The sequence below is a fragment of the Muntiacus reevesi genome, chromosome 4 (genome assembly GCF_963930625.1).
Source record: "Muntiacus reevesi chromosome 4, mMunRee1.1, whole genome shotgun sequence".
Classification (NCBI taxonomy): Eukaryota; Metazoa; Chordata; class Mammalia; order Artiodactyla; family Cervidae; genus Muntiacus; species Muntiacus reevesi.
In genome coordinates, this window is record NC_089252.1 from 127294655 (window position 1) to 127321302 (window position 26648).

Genomic DNA, 26648 nt, shown 5'->3' on the forward strand with positions numbered 1-26648 from the left:
AAGAACAGTGGTGATGTTTTGTTATCCTTGGCTGATGACATTCAACTACTTTAATTAAATAATTTATTTTATCTTTAATAGGTCACTATAGTAATTCAACTTTTAAATATGATACATGAGACAGGGCGCTCAGGGCTAGTGCACTGGGATGACCCTGAGGGATGGGATGGGGAGGGAGTGGGGAAGGGGGTTCAGGATGGGGAACACATGTACATCTGTGGCTGATTCATGTCAATGTATGGCAAAAACCATTACAATATTGTAAAGTAATTAGCCTCCAATTAAAATAAATAAAAATATTAAATAATAATAAACGTTATTATTTAATAAATAATAACTATTTAATAAATTATTATTAATAATAATACATGTATATAGTTTAGCAAAAAAGAAATCATTGAACCATTGTAAAATATATAATTTGTGCTTTTCTTGTATCATATGTGTTAATCATCTATAAGTCTGTCTTCTTAAGGATAAAGAGGCAAGATCTCTGTTAAAATAAGCTGTCACTATAGTAAATCTCTTGTAACCCTGGAGTAGTTAAAACTTTCAATTCTCAAGTGTTAAACATGCTGTATTAAGTTTGGCTAATACTATTTTTGTTTGAGAAAACAGGCCATTAGTTTTGCCAAACTGTATCTTTTTGGATTGCATTTAAAATTTTGTTTTAAAAAATATAAACAGGGTTTAAATCTAAACAAGAACAAATTGAAAAAAAATATGACTCTGTAGTCATTATCGTCACTCATTTTTAAATTCTGGGAGAAAACACCACCAAAAGTCAAATTTGCTTAAACAATTATAATTGCAAGAGACGGGTGCTACCTGGCAAGTTTCTGCTTTCATTACGCCTCTAAAGAATGAGGAAAGCAGGCACTCTTCCTGTTTGCTTTGTTTCCACCATGGCTAAAAACACACAAATTTGTATGCAATGGAAAAATGCATGTTTAACACTCAAATTGGTATACATGCTATGAATGCATCATACTGTATTTTGATATCAGATCCACTGAAACATCAGGGAGGAAATAATTCGTTTTTATTTTCTTGGAGACAGGGAAACCATTATTACTTTTAAGTATGCTCAAACATAGATTAAAAATTCTAATGCAGTCATTTAAGGTTAAATAATTATCAACATTTATATGTTTATTATATGCCAGGGACTTACAAGCACTTTCCATATTTTAATTCATTTAAGCCTCATTACAGACCTATAGTGTAGTTATTATCCTCATTTTAAGATGAGAAAATTGATTCTCAGAGAAGTAAAGCCGCACAGCTAGTAAGCAGTTAATAAAACGTTTGAGAAACCTTCGTTGTGTCAAGCACTATCCTAAGCACCAGGGTGCATGTGTATGTGCCCAGTTCCCAAGTTGTGTCCAACTCTTGGTGACCCCGTGGACTTAGACCACCAGGCTCCTCTGTCCAAGGGATCTTGCAGGCAAGAATACTAGAGTGGGTTGCCACTTCCTTCCAGAAATGAGTAAAGCAGAAGGCAATAAAAAATACTGAGGGTTTGCATATTTTGATAGGATAGTTGGGAAAATTTTCATTGGAAGGGAGAAAATTTACTTGGGTAAAGATTTTTTTCACAATTTTGAAAGGTTATACTTTATTTATAGTCATTATAAAATATTGGCTATATTTCCTATGTTATACAATATATCCTTGTAGCTTTTTAAAAACATTTACTTATTTTTTAATTGAAGGACAATTGCTTTACAGAATCTTGTTGTTTTCTGTCAAACGTTAGCAATAATCAGCTGTAGGTATACATATGGTCCTCTTGAAACTCCCTCTCATTTCCCTCCCCATCCCACCCCTCTAGATTGTTACAGAGCCCCTGTTTGAGTTCCCTGAGTCATACAGAAAATTCCAATTGGCTATTATTTTATATATGGTAATGTGTATGTTTCCATGTTACTCTTTCCACACATCCCACCCTCTTCTTTCTCCCCTCCCCCTGTGTTCATAAGTCTGTTCTCTATATCTGTTTCTCCATTGCTGCCCTGCAAATAATTTCATCAGTATCATATTTCTAGATTCCATATGTATGCATTAGTATACAGTATTTATCTTTCCCTTTCTGACTTACTTCACTCTGTATAATAGGCTTTAGGTGCATCCACCTCATTAGAACTGACTCAAATGTGTTTTTATGGAGTAATATTCATCTGTTGATGCACATCTAGGTTGCTTCCATATTCTAGCTATTTTTGTAAATAGTACTGCAGTGAACAGTGAAAATTGGGGTACATGTGTCTTTTTCAATTTTGGTTTCCTCAGGGTATATGCCTATTAGTGGGATTGCTGGGTCATTGGGTAAAGATTTGAAGGAATTAACTAAGGAAAAAAAACTTTTTGCCATGTGAAATTAAGGAAGGTTTTTAGATATCGAGCCCTGTAGAAGATTACAATTTGGAAATGAATCGGCTTGAGTTGATGATTAAATATAAACTATTTATACCAACTACAGTTTTGTACTGCATATTTTCTCTGTATCCGTTAAGACCCATTGTCTACTATTCAGCAGTCTCCTCTGTGCCCTAGGAGCTTGTGAGTATGTGCTGTTTTGGTGTCTTTGTTCTTTGGCTTCTGGTTTGGTTTGGCCAGTGGGAACCCCAGCAAGAGCAGAAAGGAAAGAGGAGAGGTCAGGTATTTATTGCCTTTTGGCTTCTCTGAGGGGTCTCTATGGGCTGGAGACACCTCTCTACCTAAGGTTGTGACCTCTATCAGATGTCTCCCTCCACAAGACTATGTCCTTTGGCCTCGGATCATTGTTCCCTCCCCACACCTTCTGGCTTAGGATGGTAAAGATGTCCTCCTGTTACTAGCTAAAGATGCTGGGCTGTCTCTTATGCTTTCCCTTGACCCCTTTCCTTTGCAAAGAGTCTCTTTATTAAACACTTTCTAAAGATTGCCTGAATATGCTTTCCTCTCCCTGATGTGATCTTGATGGACAGTCACCATGTTCCCTGCATATCTGGCATGCCACATCTTCTTGATAAGGTTTTTGAATTTGCTTGTCACCATAAATTCCTCTAGCCAACGAACATGAGTACAAATGTGTAGTTATTAGATATTTAATGCACTCAATGTTTGCATTTTCCCTCCATCTAGTCCCATCTTTTGATAAAGTATTTGTAATTGAAAAGCATTTGTAAATGACTATGAAATCCCTTTAACTTTTTTTTCTTTCATAACATGTTTATTGAGATAAAATTAGATATCACAAAGTTTACTTTTTGAAAGATATGATTCAGTTGTTTTTAGTATAGTCACAAATAATCACATCTGTATAATTCCAGAATATTTTCATTATCCCCCAAAGAAACCCCATTCCCATTAGCAATCACTCTCCATTCCCCTTTCTCCATTGCTCCTTGCAACTACTAATCTGTTTTCTGTCTCTGTGGATTTGCATATTTGGAATGTTTCATATAAATGAAATTATGCAGTATATGGCCTTTTGTGTGTGGCTTATTTCAACTTGCATAATTTTCTCAAGGTTTATCCATGTCATAGCATGTATCAGAACTTCATTCCTCTTTATGGCAGAACAATATTCCAGTATGTGGATATATCACATTTTGTTTATCCATTCATGAGTTGTTGGGTATTTGCATTGTTTCTACTTTTTGACTATTTTAAATAGTGCTGCCATGAACGTTTGTGTACAAGTTTTCCAATTCTCTTGGGTATATATATATATATATATATTTATATACCTAGGAATGAGAGTTGTTGAAGCATATGATAACTCTATGTTTAACATTTGGAGGAACTTTCATACTGTTCTCCAAGGTGATTTTACATTCCTGCCAACAGTGCATGAGGGTTGCACTTGTTATTAGCTGTTTTTTGATTATAACCATCTTGGTAGATGTGAAATAATATCTCTTTTATAGTTTTGATATGAATTTCTCTGATGACTAACAGTGTTGAACATCTTTCCATGTACTTGTTGGTTATTTATATACTTTCTTTGAGGAAATGCTTATTCAAATCCTTTGTCCATTTATTAAAACATCTTTTTTATTTGGACCATTTTTAAAGTCTTTATTGAATTGTTAAAATATTGTTTCTGTTTTATGTGTTTTCTTTGTTTTTGTTTTTGGCAGGTAGGCATTGGGATCTCAGCTCCCAGACCAGGGATCAAAACTGCAACCCCTACATTTCAAGGAGAAGTCTTGATTTTTTAATTAATTAATTTATTTTAATTGGAGGCTAGTTCAGTTCAGTCACTCAATCCTATCTGAGTCTTTACTACCCCATGGACTGCAGCATGTCAGGCCTCGCTGCCCATCACCAACTCCTGGAGTTTACTCAAACTCATGTCCATTGAGTCAGTGATGCCATTCGACCATCTCTTCTCTGTCATCCCCTTCTCCCACCTTCAATCTTTCCCAGCATCAGGGTCTTTTCAAATAAGTCAGTTCTTTGTATCAGGTGGCCAAAGTATTGGAGTTTCAGCTTCAGCATCAGCCCTTCCAATGAATATTCAGGACTGATTTCCTTTAGGATGGACTCGTTGGATCTCCTTGCAGTCCAAGGGACTCTCAAGAGTCTTCTCTAACACCATAGTTCAAAAGCATCAATCCTTCAGTGCTCAGCTTTCTTTATAGTCCAACTCTCACAGCATGATTACTGGAAAAACAATAGCTTTGACTAGGTGGATCTTTGTTGGCAAAGTAATGTCTCTGCTTTTTAATATGTTGTCTTGGAAATTCTAGCAAACAGAATCCAACAACATATTAAAAAAAATCATACACCATGACCAAGTGGGCTTTATCCCAGGAATGCAAGGATTCTTTAATATCCGCAAATCAATCAACGTAATACACCACATTAACAAATTGAAAGATAAAAACCATATGATTATCTCAATAGATGCAGAGAAAGCCTTTGACAAAATTCAACACTCATTTATGATTAAAACTCTCCAGAAAGCAGGAATAGAAGGAACATACCTCAACATAATAAAAGCTATATATGACAAACCCACAGCAAGCATCACCCTCAATGGTGAAAAATTGAAAGCATTTCCTCTGAAATCAGGAACAAGACAAGGATGCCCACTCTCACCACTACTATTCAACATAGTGTTGGAAGTTTTGGCCACAGCAATCAGAGCAGAAAAACACATAAAAGGAATCCATATAGGAAAAGAAGAAGTGAAACTCTCACTGTTTGCAGATGACATGATCCTCTACATAGAAAACCCTAAAGACTCTTCCAGAAAATTACTAGAGCTAATCAATGAATATAGTAAAGTTGCAGGATATAAAATTAACACACAGAAATCCCTTGCATTCCTATACACTAACAATGAAAAAACAGAAAGAGGAATTAAGGAAACAATACCATTCACCATTGCAACAAAAAGAATAAAATACTTAGGAGTATATCTACCTAAAGAAACAAAAGACCTATACATAGAAAACTATAAAACACTGATGAAAGAAATCAAAGAGGACACAAACAGATGGAGAAACATACCGTGCTCATGGATTGGAAGAATCAATATTATCAAAATGGCTATTCTACCCAAAGCAATCTATAGATTCAATGCAATCCCTATCAAGTTACCAACGGTATTTTTCACAGAACTAGAACAAATAATTTCACAATTTGTATGGAAATACAAAAAACCTCGAATAGCCAAAGTAATCTTGAGAAAGAAGAATGGAACTGGAGGAATCAACCTGCCTGACTTCAGACTCTACTACAAAGCCACAGTCATCAAGACAGTATGGTACTGGCACAAAGACAGAAATATAGATCAATGGAATAGAATAGAAAGCCCAGAGATAAATCCACGAACCTATGGACACCTCATCTTTGACAAAGGAGGCAAGGATATACAATGGAAAAAAGACAATCTCTTTAACAAGTGGTGCTGGGAAAACTGGTCAACCACTTGTAAAAGAATGAAACTAGAACACTTTCTAACACCATACACAAAAATAAACTCAAAATGGATTAAAGATCTAAATGTAAGACCAGAAACTATAAAACTCCTAGAGGAGAACATAGGCAAAACACTCTCCGACATAAATCACAGCAAGATCTTCTATGACCCACCTCCCAGAATATTGGAAATAAAAGCAAAAATAAACAAATGGGACCTAATGAAAATTAAAAGCTTTTGCACAACAAAGGAAACTATAAGTAAGGTGAAAAGACAGCCCTCAGATTGGGAGAAAATAATAACAAATGAGGAAACAGACAAAGGATTAATCTCAAAAATATACAAGCAACTCCTGAAGCTCAATTCCAGAAAAATAAACGACCCAATCAAAAAATGGGCCAAAGAACTAAACAGACATTTCTCCAAAGAAGACATACAGATGGCTAACAAACACATGAAAAGATGCTCAACATCACTCATCATCAGAGAAATGCAAATCAAAACCACAATGAGGTACCATTACACGCCAGTCAGGATGGCTGCTATCCAAAAGTCTACAAGCAATAAATGCTGGAGAGGGTGTGGAGAAAAGGGAACCCTCTTACACTGTTGGTGGGAATGCAAACTAGTACAGCCACTATGGAAAACAGTGTGGAGATTTCTTAAAAAACTTGAAATAGAACTGCCATATGACCCAGCAATACCACTTCTAGGCATACACACTGAGAAATCCAGATCTGAAAGAGACACGTGCACCCCAATGTTCATTGCAGCACTGTTTATAATAGCCAGGACATGGAAGCAACCCAGATGCCCATCAGCAGATGAATGGATAAGGAAGCTGTGGTACATATACACCATGGAATATTACTCAGCCGTTAAAAAGAGTTCATTTGAATCAGTTCTAATGAGATGGATGAAACTGGAGCCCATTATACAGAGTGAAGTAAGCCAGAAAGATAAAGAACATTACAGTATACTAACACATATATACGGAATTTAGATAGATGGTGGCGATAACCCTATATGCAAAACAGAAAAAAAGACACAGAAGTACAGAAAAGACTTTTGAACTCTGTGGGAGAACGTGAGGGTGGGATGTTTTGAAAGAACAGCATGTATATTATCTATGGTGAAACGGACCACCAGCCCAGGTAGGATACATGAGTCAGGTGCTCGGGCCTGGTGCACTGGGAGGACCCTGAGGAGTCGGGTGGGGAGGGAGGTGGGAGAGGGGATCGGGATGGGGAATACGTGTAACTATATGGCTGATTCATGTCAATGTATGACAAAACCCACTGAAATGTTGTAAAGTGATTGGCCTCCAACTAATAAAATAATATTTAAAAAAAAAAAAAAAACCTTAATATGTTGTCTTGGTTGGTCATAACTTTTCTTCCAAAGAGTGTCTTTTAATTTCATGGCTGTAGTCACCATCTGCAGTGACTTTGGAGCCCCCAAAATAAAGTCTGTCACGGTTTCCACTATTTCCTCATCTATTTCCTTGAAGTGATGGGACCAGATGCCATGATCAAATTGCCAACATCTGTTGGATCATAGAAAAAGCAAGAGAGTTACAGAAAAACATCTGCTTTATTGACTACGCCAAAGCCTTTGACTGTGTGAATCACAACAAACTGTGGAAAATTCTTAAAGAGATGGGAATACCAGACCACCTGACCTGCCTCTTGAGAAATCTGTATGCAGGTCAGGAAGCAATAGTTAGAACCGGACATGGAACAACAGACTGGTCCCAAATCGGGAAAAGAGTACGTCAAGGCTGTATATTGTTGCTCTGCTAGTTTAACTTCTATGCAGAGTACATCATGAGAAATGCTGGACTGGATGAAGGACAAGCTGGAATCAAGATTGCGAGGAGAAATATCAATAACCTCAGATAAGCAGATGACACCACCCTTATGGCAGAAAGTGAAGAGGAACTAAAGAGCCTCTTGATGAAAGTGATAGAGGAGAGTGAAAAGTTAGCTTACAACTCAGAGACTTTAGATGTCCTTTAAACTCTTTTTATGAAAATTTATGAATATATTTCTGACAGTGGTTAGGTATAAGGGAGCAGGGAAAGAGTGCATACTTTAAAGAGAAAAAATGTGTAAAACAGATTTCCTAGAAAGAATGTTTTTATTAGTGACAGATTTGGAGAAGGCAATGGCACCTCACTCCAGTACTCTTGCCTGGAAAAATCCCATGGATGGAGGAGCCTGGTGGACTGCAGTCCATGGGGTCGCTAAGAGTCAGACACGACTGAGCGACTTCACTTTCACTTTTTTCTTTCATGCATTGGAGAAGGAAATGGCAGCCCACTCCAGTGTTCTTGCCTAGAGAATCCCAGGGACAGGGGAGCCTGGTGGGCTGATGTCTATGGGGTCGCACAGAGTTGGACACGACTGAAGTGACTTAGCTTAGCTTAGCTTAGCTTAGTGACAGGTTATAGCTAATATGATTTTCTAAATGATATAAATACACTGATGTAATATTATGATAGTTTAAAAAGGAAATCAATAATAAACTCAAATATACTAAGTAAAGTGAATCTTTAGTACTCCCTCTGAAACACTGAGTAAGATGTTATAATCTTGATTTTCTGTTAGGATCACTGTAGACTTTATTTTCTAAATGGGAAAAGTTAAAAATAAGAATTGGGTCAGAAAACTTGCTTTTAATTGATATTTTAATTTTATTGCTAGATTGACATTACCAAGAGAAATGTTCCTAAGATGCATTAAAAAAATCAGCAAACAACAGAAAGCAGCAGCAATTTCAGTATCATTATTGACAGGCAGCAACACTGACTAGCAGCAGCCAACATTTATTGATTTTTTATCAAATGATAGGCACCATGCTAAAGTCATTGGATTTTCTCATTTAATCTGCACAATAATGCTGTGATTATATACTAATCCCCATTTTGCAGATGAAGAAGTAGAGTAGCTTGCCTGAGGTCACATGGTCAGTGAATGACTGAGCTGGAGTTGCAGTCCAGGCAGTGTGACCCTGTCCTTGTGACTCTAGGCTGAGAAGCTTTCTAAAATAGTTCACTGGTTGGACCAATGTAGACAAGCAAAATTTTTTTCTTAATGAGCCCCTTCTCAATTTGCACTTTTGACTTGCTTAATAGCTTAAATAAGGCCTCCGTATGTATTTCTTAGATTGATGTGCAGAAAACATCCTTGCCAGTGAAGTACATAAAATGGTATTCATTCTTCTTACTTACTACATTTGTAGTCATTGAGAATACTCTTTTTTTCCCAAAGCAATTATATTTCAACTTTTTTTCAAAGATGGAATATTTTTAATGATAAAAGGTACAATTTACAAAGAAGATAGACATCATAAACCATTAGGCACCTTAACACCAAAGAAAAACAGATACATAAAGGAAAAATCAGAAAAAATATAAGGGAAAAGAAAAAATATATAATCATAGTGAGACATATTAAGGTTTCTCTGAGACTATTTTATCAAGAGCAGAAAAAATAAGAATAGGAGCATCTTGAACTAAGTCATTAATAATTTAAATATAATAGATTTATATCTAAATAATTTATATTAATCATATACTACATAAATGTATTTACAATTTTGTATCTCATATGCTGTTATTAGATGTCCATAGGACATTTAGAAAAATTGGCTAAAAGATAAACTAAATTTAGATATTACTAAATTTCAAAAAGTAGAATTTTTTTGTGTGTGTGTATGATTCAGTTATACACATTATTTTTGAAATTATTCTCCATTATTGGTTATTGCAAGACATTGAATATAGTTCCCTGTGCTATACATTAAACCTTTGTTGCTTGTTGCATATATATATTTTTAAATTAGAAATCTAGCAGGGAATACTAACTCTTAATAAAGGAGAACTACCAAATAAATTTGACAAGTCAAACTTACACAGAGAATTAAGTCAATTATTTAAAAAATAAATCTATTCTAACATTTTGTTAAAATTTTACATTTTTTAAACATTAACCAGAAGCACTGTAATGTTGGAAGCCAAAAGCAAATCTGGAATGTGTGTATTTCAAATAGTCTAACAAAGAATTCTCAAGATCAACAAAACAATTAAATAAGATGGCATTGGAAGCACTGAATATAATATATCAACAAAGTAATTTTGAATTGTCTGATAGCATTTGGGGATAGAAATAAACAAGTAGGATATCATGTCCATTCTTTGCTGGTGAATATGTATTTTTAAACAAATGAAATAATACAAAAAAAATTTAAACACTGTATGTTCTTACTTAGAGTTCTTTTTTTAAGTCTATGTGTTAACTTTTGAAGGTGATGGGATAGAAAGGAGGCTAAGACATGACTGTTACATTAAAAGTGTCATATATTTTTTTCTGTTTATAAATGTAAACTCTGTTCTTATACAATAGTATATAGATTTATGGTCTTTTCCTAGGCCTATAACTTTCTCGCCCTCTCTCTTTTATGTCCAAGGGGAACTGGATTATCTGGAAATTCTGCCAAGTATCTGCATGGTCCTGCACATTGATAACATCAAGCTAGTTCAGTTAGATGAGCTAACTCTTAAGACCAGATGAGCCAAAAGTGACTAGCGGACTGGAGGCCTTAGTAAGACTCATGCATTCCAGAGGGTGAAGGGTAAAGAGATTCAGAGGGCTCCCACATCACTGAAATTGTTAAAGGCCTAGTGGTCAGGGTCATACTGGGGCATCCCCTCCAAAGTAAAGGACAAATAATTACATCTGAACCTCCTACCAGTAAGAAGGCAGTCTAATTCCTGTCTGACTTCTCTGGGTTCTGTGAGCACTGTTAGAGGGAGCACACAGGAAAGGTCAAATATAATGGGAGGTGCTTGTTATTTTTTCCTGTGGGGGAGATGGTTAACACACCATCATATTCTCTTTCTATAAAAACAAACTATATATTATCTGTATGTTATTTATTCTTATGGGAGGAGACAACAAAGAAATAGATATACAGTTTTTCCCTTGAAAACTATTTGTTCTTCCCATTAGACTGTAAGCTCCTTGAAAGTGGAAGATGTATCCCAGCATCTAAAATTATGGCCAGCACATAGCAGTCTCTCAGAGAGTATGTGATTGAATGAATGAATGAATGAATAAATGTAGAATATAAGCATAATAAATATATACTCATAAGTATATGGAAGGAAAGCTACGATAAACCTTGACAGCATACTAAAAAGCAGAGACATCATTTTGCCTACAAAGGTCTGTATAGTCAGTGAAAGTCGCTCAGTCATGTCCAACTCTTTGTGATCCCATGGACTGTACAGTCCATGGAATTCTCCAGGCCAGAATACTGGAGCGGGTAGCCTTTCCCTTCTCCAGGGGATCTTTCCAACCCAGGGATAGAACCCAGGTCTTCCTCTTTGCAGGCGAATTCTTTACCAGTTGAGCCACAAGGGAAACTGTATAGTCAAAGCTATGGTTTTTCCAGTAGTCATGTATGGATGTGAATTGGACCATAAAGAAGACTGAACACCGGATAACTGATTCTTTCAAATTGTAATGCTGGAGAAGACTCTTGAGAGTCCCTTGGAGTGCAAGGAGATCAAACCAGTCAGTCCTAAAGGAAATCAATCCTGAATATTCTTTGAAAGGACTGGTACTGAAGCTGAAGCTCCAATGCTTTGACCACCTGATGTGAAGAGCAGACTCATTGGAAAATGCTGGGAAAGATTGAAGGGCAAAGGAGAAGCAGCAGCAGCAGATGAGATGGTTAGATAGTATCACAGACTCAATGGACGTGAATCTGAGCCAACTCTGGAAGATAGTGGAGGACATAGGAGCCTGGTGTGCTGCAGTCCATGAGGTTGCAGAGTTGGACTTTGCGACTTTATGACTTAGCGACAAAACAACAGTATGTACATAAATATATAGTATATAATGTATAACACATAAACACACACATAAGTGTCAGTTCAGTTCAGTTCAGTCACTCAGTCATGTCCAACTCTTCACAATCTCATGGACTGCAGCATGCCAGGCTTCCCTGTCCATCACCAACTCCCGAAGTTAACTCAAACTCATGTCCATCGAGTTGGTGATCCCCAGCCATCTCATCCTTCCACATATAAGTGTGGAAGGGATATATCTCTTCATTTCCTATAAATTTGGGCCCTTCTTTACTCACTTAAGGTACTTGAGAGTACCCTGGTTTAGAAATAAACACACAGAGAAGCTTTAGCCTAAGTGTGAGACCGAAGATTTTGCCACTTGGCTATAGAACCATATTTTCACCTTCAAAAATTAGACATGAGGTGGGGGAAGGGACCAGAAGCATGGAGACACAATTGGAGAGAGGAAGGTGCAAAGGGAGTGGAGTTAGAAGGATAAGGTAGAGAAGGAGTTCCCATGGCTGGGTGAGGACCAGGGAATAGAGTGCAGTTTTCCTGAAGTGTGAATCACCCGTGGACATCCTGCTGCCTAACAGTGCTGCAAGCCCACTGAAAGGATGTGGGTGCAGATGCACGTGAAGGGAGACCTCCTTCTGGTTCATGTTGGAAGTGGTCAGAACCAAGGCGGTGACAGGCACACAGCCCCTGTCAGTAAACACGACCATCTGCTTAGAGTTCCTTCTATGTCCCAGGACTGTAGAAGCATTAGCCTAATAATCTTTATAATAACTCTATTTTTCAGACATTAAAAAAAAAGAAGATCAGGTCAATTATGTAATTAAGACAAAGTCATAAAGCCAGCCAGAACTGTTTTGGATTAAAATTCAGCTGTCTTAATTCCAAAGTTAGGTTTTAAAATTCCAGCGTGCTACCTCACTGAGCTCTTGGTCCTGGTTGTTTGAATAGTGCTCTCTTTTTCTACTTGGACAGGAATAATTTCTGCTACTTAAACACTGGGCAAGTTACTTCATTTCTTTAAGGCCCAGTGTCTATAAAAGAAAGATATCACTGATTTCATAAGATTACTGTGAGCCTTAAATGAGTTATCTATGCAAGTTGCTTAGACAGCACTTTGCTCAGAATAAGCACTTAAGGTTTCTTTATTATTATATCTGACCTTCTCCTGGGACTTTAAGAAAGTTTTTATTTTAAAAAGGAAAATACTTGAAATGGATGAGAACCTCTGCATTAGAATCCAACCTCATCTCTAAGGAGCTATGACTTGGAAAGCCACTTAAACTTTTTCTTATTTATTTTCCTATAGAGTGGTTTTAATGAAAAATGAGATTGCGCATATATATTACTAAACACAGTGTTTGAAAAACCATTAGTACTCACTATGTGATAAGGATGAGAAACATGATCATTATGATTTAATCGTTAGCCATAATTGAAAATTTACTTGGTTGAAATAGGAAATGTGTGACAGAATGAAGACAGCAAGACCACAATTTTTCAGCACATTTTATGAGTCTTTCTCTGTGCTAGACAATACTGTACAGTAAATAATGATGAGGGCCCTAACTAAAAGCAACTTACTGCCTAATTTGGGATACATGAGTGAGTGATAGTAGCTCAGTTGTGTTCGACTTTTTGTGACCCCACCTATTGTAGCCTGCCAGGCTCCTCTGTTAGTGGAATTCTCCAGGCAAGAGTACTGGAGTGGGTTGCCATTTCCTTCTCTAGGGGATCTAGGATATGGGATATGAATCACCCACAAATGGGATAATGTTTCTAAAGCTCTTGTCTGTCACAGAGTGGGAGCTCAGTCACTGAGAGCTGACATTATTGTTAGGTTATTATTTATCAGAAAGTACAAAGAGCTAACCAATATAATACCAGCAATTAGAGTCTAAGGTTTTGTATAATAAGGGGATTACTAGGAAAACAGTATGGAGACTCCTCAAAAAATTGAGCACAAAACTCTACCATATGATCCAGCTGTCCCACTTCTGGGTGTTTTATCCAAAGAAGGCAAAAACACTGATTTGAAAAGATATATTCACCCCTGTGTTCATCACAGCGTTATTTACAACAGTCAAGATGTGGAAATAACCTAAGTGACCATCAAGGGATGAATGGATAAAGAAGATGTGAGATATATATATCTATAGATATATATAATATATAGATATATATATAATATATATAGTTATATAAATATAAATATATTAAAATATATTTATAAAAATATAATTATATATATAATGGAAGTACTACTCAGTCATAAAAAAGATGAAATCTTGCCATTTGTAACAATATGGATGGGACTTGAGGGTATTGAGGGTAATAAGCTAAGTGAAATACATCAGAGAAAGATAAACACCATATGATTTCACTCGTATATAGAATGTAAAAAACAAACAAAAATAGATGAACAAACTGAACTAAACAAAAATAAGCATGTAGATATGTAGAGAACAAAGCAGTGGCTGCAGCAGGTAAGGAGTGGCAGTAAGTACAGAGGGCAAAGAGTGAAATGGGTAAATGAGATCAACTGTGTAATTTTTGGACAGAAACTAAATTTTTGGTGGTGAGCATGTGGTAGTATATATAGAAGTAGAAATATAATGTTATACACATGAACTTTATATAACATTGTAAACCAATGTAAGCTCAATAAAAAATCAAGTTAAGAACATCTAAATGAAACATTCTCACTGAGGTCTAACAAATAGATCTCAATTCCACTGTAGACAGTATTATGTAATCTGTTAAAAAATTTATTTATGATATAAAGTAAAAAATATAAGATAAAATAGCATAGAATAAAATAAAGATACCTTGCTACTGAACCAGGTTCATTTGCCCAACAAGTCTAAGATCCACCTCCCTAAAGGTGAGGGAGTAGGATCTTTATGGGGATAAGTGGGGTGGTCCTAGGCATGGGGAAAGGTGATTAGAGGTAGTAAAAGAATAAGGTAATCAATGCTTTGCACAAGCGCAACTGAATTACATGTTTCTGTATATTTTAAATCAGAGGCGCATAGCACAATTGAAGAATGGAGTTTTCTGGCCTTCTGATGTCAAAAAGCTAGTCATTGGACACCCTTGTAGGCCCAGTTTGAGAGGCTGTGGTCCCAACCAGCTCCAGACCATTTGTACTTGTCAGGGCAGACTCCAAGTTCCTGTAAAACAACTGGGCTTCCTGAAGCTGTCAAAGTGTGCAGTTAAAGAGAGGGAAAATTGAAAGAAAAGGGGGGAAAAAAGTGAGCTTCATCAGTGAAGGCAATTTACAAGTAAATGGGTTTTAACAAGCTGTTTCCTTTTCTGGTGTCCTGTAGCTCACAAATTTCCATTAGTTATCAGCTTCTGTTAATTCTGTGGGGCTCAGTTTCCACCTCATTTAATATACATTGTTGATTCATGAACATTGACCTCACAGCCATGTCAATATAACTTGTATCTGAGGTAAGATAATTTAACACATGTTCTCTCTGTAAGAAATCACAGCTTTCTTATGCTTAGGAATACTAGACAGCTTTTCAGTATGTGCTTGGGTGTCATTTTAAATGGCAAAATGTCAACAAAAACCATGAAAAGACAAAAGCATGGTATTAAGTAGAAGACAAAAGGGACAAAATTGGGAAAGGAGTATGTCAAGGCTGTATATTGTCGCCTTGCTTATTTAACTCATATGCAGAGTACATCATGAGAAATACTGGGCTGGATGAAGCACAAGCTGGAACCAAGATGACTGGGAGAAACATCGATTACTTCAGATATGCAGATGATACCCTTCTAATGGCAGAACGTGCAGAGGAACTAAAGAGTCTTTTGATGAGGGTGAAAGAGGAGAGTGAAAAAGCTGGCTTAAAACTCAGCATTCAGAAAACTAAGATCATGGCATCTGGTCTCATCACTTCATGGCAAGTAGATGGGGAAAAAATGAAAACAGTGGCAGATTTTATATTGTTGGGCTCCAAAATTACTGCAGACAGTCACTGTAGCCACGAAATTAAAAGATGCTTGCTCCTTGGAAGAAAAACTATGACAAACCTAGACAGCATGTCAAAAAGCAGAGACATCGTTTTGCTGGCAAAGATCCGTATAGTCAAAGCTTTGTTTTTTCCAGTAATTATGTGCAAATGTCAAAGTTGGACCATAAAGAAGGCTGAGCACCAAGGAATTGATGCTTTCAGATTGTGGTGTTGGAGAAGACTCTTTAGAGTCCCTTGGAGTGCAAGGAGATCCACCCAGTCCATCCTAAAGGAAATCAGTCTTGAATATTCATTGGAAGCATTGATGCTGAAGTTGAAGCTCCAGTTCTTTGGACACCTGATGTGAAGAGCCGACTCACTGAAAAAGTCCCTGATGGGAAAGATTGAGGGCAGGAGGAGAAGAGGGTGACAAAAGATGAGATGGTTGGATGGCATCACTGACTCAATAGGCAAGAGTTTGAGCAAACTCTGGAAGACAGTGAAGGGCAGGGAAGCCTGGTGTGCGTCCTTAAGGTCACAGAGTCAGATGAGACTCAGTGACTGAACAACAACAAAAGGGACACATTTACGATAGAGCAACTGAAATTACATGTGGAGTGTAGTCTTGTTTGAATACAGCTAGAAACATGCTGCCCTGTATATGTCATAAATGACTGAAAGCGCCGTTAAGTATTGATTTCAGGGTTACAAATAAATTTCAGTTAGTGCTGTAGGTGAGATTGCGAATGCCAGAATCTGTGAATAATGTATATTGTGAATCTGGAGGACTGACTTCATAGAAAAGGGAGTTTTGAGGAAGCCCTTGTAAGATAAGCAAATAAAGATGGGAGAGATAGGGGAGGGAGAGATGCCAGCCTTTATGGAGTCTAGTCACCCTCTTTTCTTTTTTTTTTTTTAATTTTGTTTTATATATTTATATATATATATATATATTTTATTAGCTGGAGGCTAATTATTTTACAATATTGTAGTGGTTTTTGCCTTACATTGACATGAATCAGCCATGGATCTACATGTGTTCCCCATCCCGATCCCCCCTCCCACCTCCCTTCCCACCCTCTTTTCTTCCTGACCACAGATTATTTGCTTACTCTAGGATATCATGCTGTCTCCCAGGCTGAATCTTACAATTAAATTTTGTATTGTACAGAAGCAGTTTTTTCTGTTCCTTAAAGAAGCAGTTTAATAATCAAACACAGGGTGGCATCTGATTTATAAAGTATTGTTATATATCTATCTATAACTAACCTTTTTTTTTTTTTTTGCCCATGAATAAAAATAGGCTGGAGATTTCATACTTGGGGATAGATATCAATTAAAAACCCTAGTCCAACCTGCAACTAAAGCTGCAAATTCAGACAGATTATTGTTATTATTTTGTTGTCATATGTCTACAATAGACAGAGGGGAGAGAAAATTGTGGGGAGGATGATCAAGGAGAGCCTTTCAAATCTTATAATGCTTCCCAATACCCAAATTAGTTTATGTTATTTTTGATTGTCTTTAAGTGGGGGAAAAAATGATTTCCCCTTAATCCGTAATTCAAACATTGCTTCTCAAAGTGATGAAAATAGCATGTAGGTATTAGTCAAGGATTTGCTTTTCCAAGATTTGGCTGAAAACCAAACCAAAACTTCCATGTGCTCCAATAAACCCAATGTTTCTCATAGGTTGCTATTTCTAATCCCTGTTTCCATGGAAATGGACTTTACATCAGCAAAAAGGGGATGAGGTACTGAGTGATTTATACCCTCTGTTTGATATATTAAGTGATTTGCCACTGTTCTTTTCCTTTTCTGTAGAAATTGTCTAAGAATATTTTTCTTGTAGGGCTCTCAGACCTTCAGATTAAAGGAGCTGTAGAAATATAACCCTTACGGGATAAAGCCAGGCTTCCCTGGTGGCTCAGGCAGTAAAGAATCCACCTGCAATGTGGGAGACTTGGGTTCGATCCCTGGGTTAGGAAGATCCCCTGGAGGAGGGCATGGCAACCCACTCCAGTATTCTTGCCTGGAAGATCTCCATAGACAGAGGAGCCTGGCGGGCTACAGTCCATGGGGTCGCAGAGTCGGGCACGACTTGAGGGACTAAGCGAGCTACACAAGGTTGATAAAGACACAGCTGGTACCTTCCTGATGGGACTCGGGGAGACAGAGGCTGATGTGGTCATAAGAGAACAAACCTCAAAGTCATGGTAGTTGGCTCTTCTACTCAAAATGCTTTACTCGAAATGGGAGATTTATGAAACATTTGCAATATTTCCTACAACAAGGTAAAATAAAATTATTATTAAAATCATAGTTTAAGAATGATGTTTATTTTTCCCTCTGGAGGATGATTTGGCCTTTGATAAATCTAAGAACCTCTGGAGACTCACTCAGTTGGGTATATCAGTGGTTTGATTCCAGTCATCTTCCAGGAAGGAAACTGGCAATTCTGACAGGTCTACTTATGGACCCCTGCTCTGTGGCCATTGTTGCTGCTGCTTCTCCATGAATGGGAATAATTCATTAATCAAAAGTCAGTTCTCAGGGAGTCAATTACACCTGTCTCCTGCCAGTTTCCTTTTTGTCTTGGGCTAAATTTACCTGCTTCCTGAGTCTGGAAAATAGTGATCCCTTGACAGGTTGACACTCTCAAAGTCTGTCCAAGAGCTCGGGACTTTCAGCTACCCTGTTGATAGCACTATTGTTAATTTAAAAATGTTGTTTCAATGAAAATTAGTAGTGAAATCCTGTATAGATTCCTACAGTTGATTTCAACATTGTAGAAAACACATGGTTTTTCAAACTACTAGAAAGTGCGTGACTGAATTCACTGTATTAACCTGAGTTCGAGTGTTATGGAAAACTCGTAACAAGTTCGTTATTTTAAAGAAGTTAATCTTTTTTCCTTTTTCCTTCAAACTGGTGTTGGTGAGCCATTCTTCCAACTCTAGAATGTTTATGCAAAGGAAGAATGATTCAATCTGACTGTAGTCATTGTGCTAAGATGAACAAATCCTTCCCTACTTTTGTTTTTCCAGTTCCTCTACTTTCACTTTTTCCATCTGTGGCTGTTTCCCATTTCAAATGGAGAAAATAATAGTACACTAAAAAAATTCTTTTCAGTTACCAAGGCAACTTTTTCTTAACTCCTCTCTCTGGCTCAGAAGCTTCTTGACATTCAGCAATTATTCCATTTTCTTTATGTAGGCATATATTCCTATAGCACTAGGTTCAGAGCTGACACTGATAAAGCATTAAACAGGAGTGTGAAGAAAATTTTATAATTCCTGCATACTTATGGATAGCATGCAATGAATGGCAAAACGGAAAGCCCCAATTAAAAAAAAAGAGTGTCTTTTGCTGTGATTCAAATATTTTCTTTAAAAGCACTTAAGACGTTCCTACAGAATCTCCTGCTTTCTCATTTTAACAAATCCTTCTTGCTCCTCCTACTTGCTCCTCCTATGTGAAAGGTTGATGTTTCCACAAGAGTTCAAACAGAATGGCGTAGTACAAGCCAGAACAGGCTGAATGCCTCTAAGTTCTTTTTGTGGTGGTGAGTGGGTGGAATGCATATTCTTAACACAGAGAGTTCTAAGTACTTTGAATATTTTAGTGTAAGAATCAAGGTAATCACATACATCCTCATTCTAGAACTTTTTCCTTCTCATCACCCCTTCCCAACAGTATCCTCCTTTCTGATGTTAAGGCTCTTTCTTGTATGCTGTCCAAAAACGCAAAGCTGAATGGAGACTGTTTTCACCCCTCGTTTACAGTCTGTGCTTCCTTACAATGCATTATAATTCAGTTTATATAAAGTAAGAAAAATAATTGTTTATAGTCTTGCTGTGACATATTCATCAGGAGGCAGTGTGGAGAGAATGTTAGAAGAGATGGTTTTAAAAAATAGTGCCTGATCCTATATATTTTTTCATCATTGTAATTGTGATTAAAATCTAATCATTGTAATTGTGAAAGAAGTTTTAAAAAAATGGACATCTAATAGATGAAAAAACTGAGACTAACACTGGTAAAGCAGATTTCCAAGGAACAGAGCTAGTTACAAGGGACACTTGAGGTTGGAGTACATGTTTATCTGAGTCCCATGATTTACACATAAAGAGGAAATTGTTACAGATAAAATGATGTGGTATTGATACCTTTAGTGCATTTTAACCGAAAGTCATTTGTGAAGAACTCTAAAATTAATCTGCTCCCTTTCAATTTTTTTTTTTTATTCTGGAGAAAGAGTATTTGATCTCCAAGGACCAACTGAAATCAAGTACAGTTGATGTTTGAACAGCTTGGGGGTCACCAACTCCCCATGCAGTTGAAAAACCCTGTTTAATTTTTGGCTCATCCAAAACTTAACTAAGAACCTACTATTGACTGGAAGCCTTACCAATAATATAAACTGTCGATTAATATATATTTTATGTATTATTTATTATATACTGTTTTTCTTACAATAACATAAGCTAGAGAAAATGTTGGTAAGAAAATCATAAAGAAGAGAAAATGCATTTAAAGTACTATACTGTTTATTGATAGCATAAGTTTACATTGTCTGTTTACAGAAGAAATTGTCAGTACCTACATCAATATTATCTTATATATTACAAATTTATATATTACAATATATATTTTATATATTACAAAATACATATTAATAACACTAGACCTCAAAAATGAAAAGATAATGTGAGATGATTGATAGCCTAGTGTAATTGATGGCTCATGTACAGTTTGTGTTTGTTTGGACAAGCTTTGGTAAATTTTAACTATTTATTATAGATCTTTATATATCTTATGGTGATGTTGTGGTTTAGTCCGTCATGTCTTACTCTTCTGCAACCCCATGGACTGTTGCCTGCCAGGCTCCTCACTCTGTGTGATTTTCTGGGCAATATTACTGGAGTGGTTTGCCATTTTTTCCTCCAGGGGATTTTCCCAAGCCAGGGATCAAACCTGCATCTCTGTGTCTCCTGCATTACAACCAGATTCTTTACTGCTGAGCTACTGGGGAAGGTCATATTTTATGGTAGTAAATGATAAAATAATATATGCATATATTTTATGTATTCATGACACATCTGTTGCTTTTTTTTTTTTTTTTTGGTATTCTATGCTGTGCGATTGGTTTATGAGTTTTTTCAAATTGTTCCAAATCTTCCCCCCAAATTTCCAATATATTTATTGAAAAAAATTTGCAAATAAGTGGACCCATGAAGTTGACTTTATTTTTCTGGGCTTCAAAATCACTGCAGATGGTGGCTGCAGCCATGAAATTAAAAGACATTTACTCCTTGGAAAGAAAGTTATGACCAACCTAGACAGCATATTAAAAATCAGAGACATTACTTTGCCAACAAAGGTCTGTTTAGTCAAGGCTATGGTTTTTCCAGTGGTCATGTATGGATGTGAGAGTTGGACTGTGAAGAAAGCTGAGCACTGAAGAATTGATACTTTTGAGCTGTGATATTGGAGAAGACTCTTGAGAGTCCCTTGGATTGCAAAGAGATCCAACCCGTCCGTCCTAAAGGAGATCAGTCCTGGGTGTTCATTGGAAGGACTGATGCTGAAGCAGAAACTCCAATAATTTGGCCACCTAATGTGAAGAGCTGATTCATTGGAAAAGACCCTGATGCTGGGAAAGATTGAGGGCAAGAGGAGAAGGGGATGACAGAGGATGAGATGGTTGGATGGCATCACTGACTGAATGGACATGGGTTTGGGTGGACTCTGGGAGTTGGTGATGGATAGGGAGGCCTGGTGTGCTGTGGTTCATGGGGTCACAGAGTCGGACATGACTGAGGACTGAACTGAACTGCTGAAGTTCAAATTGTGTTGTTCAAGGGTCATCTGTAGTATTCTTAACTCTGCAACACAATCTTTCGTTGTTTGATGTAACAATGTATTAAAACCAGGCCTCCATTAATTCCAAACCTGTAAATCTATTTGTCAGTTCAGGATGTGACCCACAAACATGGTGGGCAAAGAGAGACCAAAGAAAGAGGCAGGCAGCTCCAGATTGCTAGATGGCAGTTTTGATACACAAGAGAACTTACACAGGAGGCTTGTCTTGGGTGGCTGCAAGGTCAGCGTATCTCTGCTCTCCCTGTGCTGTGCTTGGTTCTCTGTTGTGTCCAGCTCTTTGTGACCCCATGGACTATAGCCCACCAGGCTCCTCTGTCCGGGGGGTTCTCCAGGCAAGAATACTGGGATGGGTTGCCATGCCTTCCTCCAGGGGATCTTCCAGGAATCAAACCAGGATCTCCTGGATTGCAGGTGGATTCTTTACCAGCTTAGCTACCAGGTAAGCCTCTGCATCTCTCTACCAGAATCTTAAAAGTTTATATAAAGGTCTTAACTGAGTTTGGCACATATTCAGTCCAGATGGTTGCAACACCTGTGGTTCTGGAGGAGGTCATCAAGAGGCTGTTGACCTGTGAACTGGACCAGGACAGTTGGAGGCTCCTTATACCCAACCCTGTCCTTGGAATGTACCTTCCACTCACTATTCCCATAGCCAGAGCTGTGGGCGAAATTTCAAGGATGCAACCTTGAGAAAGTTTCTGTTTAGACCATCTGAACACTTGCATGTCCAGACTCTGTAATCTTGTGGTGGGACCATGGTTCTGACTTTTTAAAAAGCTTCCCACATGACTTGCATAGTTACCCAATGTTTTGGGGATCACCGTTTTGTGGCTGACATGAATAACATTCTATATCCTACATGCAACGTCATGTCCTGGCAGGAAGGCACCAGAAGACAGGATTATTTTATAAATGAAACAGTTTCTACATTGTGTGCATGCAGAAAATACTTGTTGAATGTATGTATAATGCCATCATTTTGATATTATGGTAACCAGCCTCCTTTAAATGGGACACAAGATAGATGTACCATGTGAAAACTCAAGGCCAACCACTGCCCACCGACAGCTGTCACAGCTTCACAGCTCTCACAGATTCTGGAAAGGGGTGCTCAGAAAAGCCATGAGCATGTAGTGATTCAAAATCTGCTGCTCGTCATCATCACCTGGGGGTTCCAACAAATTGATACATTGGCCCCAGTCAAGACCAGTTAAATCAAAGATGCCAAGACAGGCATGTATGTGTGCTAAGTCGCCTCAGTTGTACCAGACTCTTTGCAGTCCTATGGACTGTAGCCTACTGGGCTCCTCTGTCCGTGGGATTTTCCAGGCAAGAATACTGGAGTGCGCTGCCATTTCCTACTCTAGGGGATCTTCCAGATCCAGGGGTTGAACCTGAGCCTCTTTCAACTCGTGCATTGCCTGGCAGGTTCTTTACCACTAGAGCCATGTGGGAAGACACAAGAGAGGCATATTCTGTGCTAATTGTGGCATCAAGCACTTAACCTAACTTGGGGAAAGACCTAACATTGTTGGCTAGTTGGAATCAAGTATACGTTTAATAATAAAATGGCCACGGTATCTTAATTCTTCATTGCCTTCCTTATTCTTCTAAAAAGGCATATCTTGGATCAGGGAGGTGAGAGCAAGGGTGTCGGTGAGGTTGAGGGGAGCTGCCTAAATAAGTACGTCTTAAGGGTGAGGCATTATTTCGGGTGTCTATACATAATGTCACCAGGGAAGGCAATGGCACCCCACTCCAGTGCTCTTGCCTGGAAAATCCCATGGACGGAGGAGCCTGGTAGGCTGCAGTCCATGGGGTCGCTGAGTCGGACTTGACTGAGCAACTTCACTTTCACTTTTCACTTTCATGCACCGGAGAAGGAAATGGCAACCCACTCCAGTGTTCTTGCCTGGAGAATCCCAGGAACAGGGGAGCCTGGTGGGCTGCCATCTATGGGGTCGCGCAGAGTCAGACACAACTGAAGTGACTCAGCAGCATACATAATGTCACACAAAAGCTTTAGTACTAATTGTATATCATCAATCTAAGAAATCTGGTGAATTCATAGAATATAAAATTATGAATCAGAAATGTTAGAAAATAAAACTAAAATTAATAAAACACGCTGAGAAAAAAATCTGTGACTGAAGCAGAAATTTCCTATCTTTGGGTAAAATGTACTTAGAACTATTTTAAGAATATATGCAATAGAGGTAACTGTGGGTTTAAAACATCTGTGGAGAGAAAAAATCAAAATAAATTTGATTTTCACTCAGTTATAAAATGCAAGAGGTAAAAGACATCCTGGGGTTCGTCCTTCATTTTTTAAAAAAGTTATTTACTTATTTTGGGCTATGCTAGGTCTTCCCTGATGGTTGGGCTCTTCTCTAGTTTCAGCGAGCGGGTGCTACTGTCTAGTTGTGGTGTGCAACTTCTCATTGTGGCGGCATCTCTTGGTGCGGAGCACAGGCTCCAGGGTGTGCGCGCTTCAGTGTTTGTGGCACATGGGCTCAGTAGCTGTGGCTTTTGTACTCTGGACCACGGGCTTAATAGTTTGGGCACACTAGCCTGGTTGCTCCACAGCATGTGACATCTTCCTGGACTAGGGATCGAACCCGTGTCTCCTGTATCGGCAGGTAGATTGTTTACCCAGGAAGCCCCATCCTTCATTTTAAAGAGAAGTTAGGGTACTTGTCTAAGGTCACACAGCTAGCTGGGAAGAGTTCTCATATACCAGCTAAATTTCTGAAGGAAATAGAAATAGTGATATCAATTCAGAAGATGTTATTTCAATATATCCCACAAATTTTACCTTTGCACTGTATATTTTTATTGCTCTTAGAAACTATTCAGATTTTTCTACTTAAGATTTTTTCCATCTGGACAAGTAAAACTAGTAAAAGTATTAACGTTTTTAGCCCAACCTATATAAATGTTTGAATATATATTAGGAATTGCAAGTATTGTGAAACTTTATTTTAATGCAAAAAGTGAAAATTGCTAATAACATTTTCTTTCCTATTCCCCAAATCTTGTCTTTGCTTACTACACCTGCTTTTTTTTTACCCAGACTTTATGATCCTGGATAAGAAGTGATACATTGATATCCCTGTCATGACTGGATTTAAATAACTATTTATGAAGATGGTTTATGGACAAGTTTACAAAGCACTGGAGCTTTACTGTGAATACAAGAGGGTTTTCATAATGGAAATCATGACTGGCTTGGTTCCAAATGGTACTGGGAAAAATAACATTAGCCATTTGCAGATAAAAACATTTCCATCAAAATATGAGCAGACTTTTTTTGGATGTGTTCAGAGTTAGTCATAAGACCAAATATCATTTCATTAAAAATAAAAGAGAATCATTCCAAGACCCACAAGGATGGAGGGATGCAAACTGTAACTACTGGTGTGATTGATGAAAATATTTGCTGCTTTCAAGGCCATGGTGTCTTGTCAGTTGTTATATTCAGATGTCATCAGTCACTGTCTGTGTGTGCAAAGTTTACACATGAGCCAGTGACAAGTGAAAGAAGGCTCTTTAGTTCTTAGAAGCTTCGTCTCCTTATGACATCATCACTTCTTCCTTCTATTTTTGGAACAGAATGGCCTTTACAGTACCAGGAACTACCTCTTGCGGATGCCATTGTATATTCAAGGTCTTCACAGCCTATGTCCAGGGTCTCATGTCACTGCTTTGTTCATCTGGTTTAGGTTTATTTCTCAATGGAGTAGTGGCCGCCTTTGTGTCTGTTTTCTCTCTCCAGAAATTGAGTGTCCATCTTCTTTCCCTTTCCTTTATCTTCCCTCTGCTTTTCTCCATCTGTTTTTATTAATTCCTTCTCTCTTCTTTATATATTTCTTCAGCTGATGCACACTCTTAGATCTTCAAGCAACTGGCACATATTCTATAGGGCATGCAGATTTTGCAACCATCTTGTGAAAGACACATATACACATGCATATTCACATGTACTGTGTCCCTCCCCCTCAACACACAGTTCTGTGCTCCATGCCTCACTAGTAAGTCCTTATCACTATGATGATTAGGATTGAGTCACTCCTTATTTTATAACTTCTTTGGCTATATGTGATTTTATTTTATTTTTAAAAATTTTTTTCATTTATTTTTATTAGTTGGAGGTTAATTACTTTACAATATTGTAGTAGTTTTTGCCATACATTGACATGAATCAGCCATGGATTTACATTTTTTAGCAATTTCACTGAAGTAAAATGAACTGCTTCCAAAACATTATTTTTCACTCTGTAGAATGACAGAAACTACAAATGAGTTTAATGTCCACTATTATATTCCCTTCTGTAATGATTAAAATCATATATACATGGGGGAACACAAATTTAGTGAAATGTTATTAAAATAGTTAAAAGAAGCATACATCTTGTAAGTTGCTAATATTGGGAACTTGGAAAATGGACTTTTACAATTCAGTCATTTAACCGATTGGCTTTCAGTGAACTGACTTTAGAAAATTTTATTTTTGGCATATTGATGTGCTTTCCTTTCAGATACCTTACATCATTTGAACTTTACAGTAATTCTGATGATTATTCTGCAATAATTCTGAATAATTTTTCATTTTGTAATGGCAAGTAGGTGAAGTCATATCCAGTTTTCTTAACACAAATTATTCTAAGCATTGTGAATCATAGCGAGATGCACACACTTTGCCAATTTGTCTCCTAATTGGTGATATGAGAGTTGATCTCTTGGCTAAAAAGTGGCATTTGCTAGCTGTTGCCATTGTTGTGTTACGTTTTTTTCCTTGTTGCAAACCATAGTAATCTATGTGAGAAATGCTATGAGAATATGTAAATATCCTGTTCAATAAACTGTCAACCAGTGGTTTTAACATCCATTGATGACTTTTGCTTAAATTAATTATTACCTTATTGGTTTCACAAAGGCTTTTCTTTCCTTTTCTTCTTTGGCATGCCACAAGTCTTTGTGAGATCTTAGTTCCCCGACAAGGGATCAAA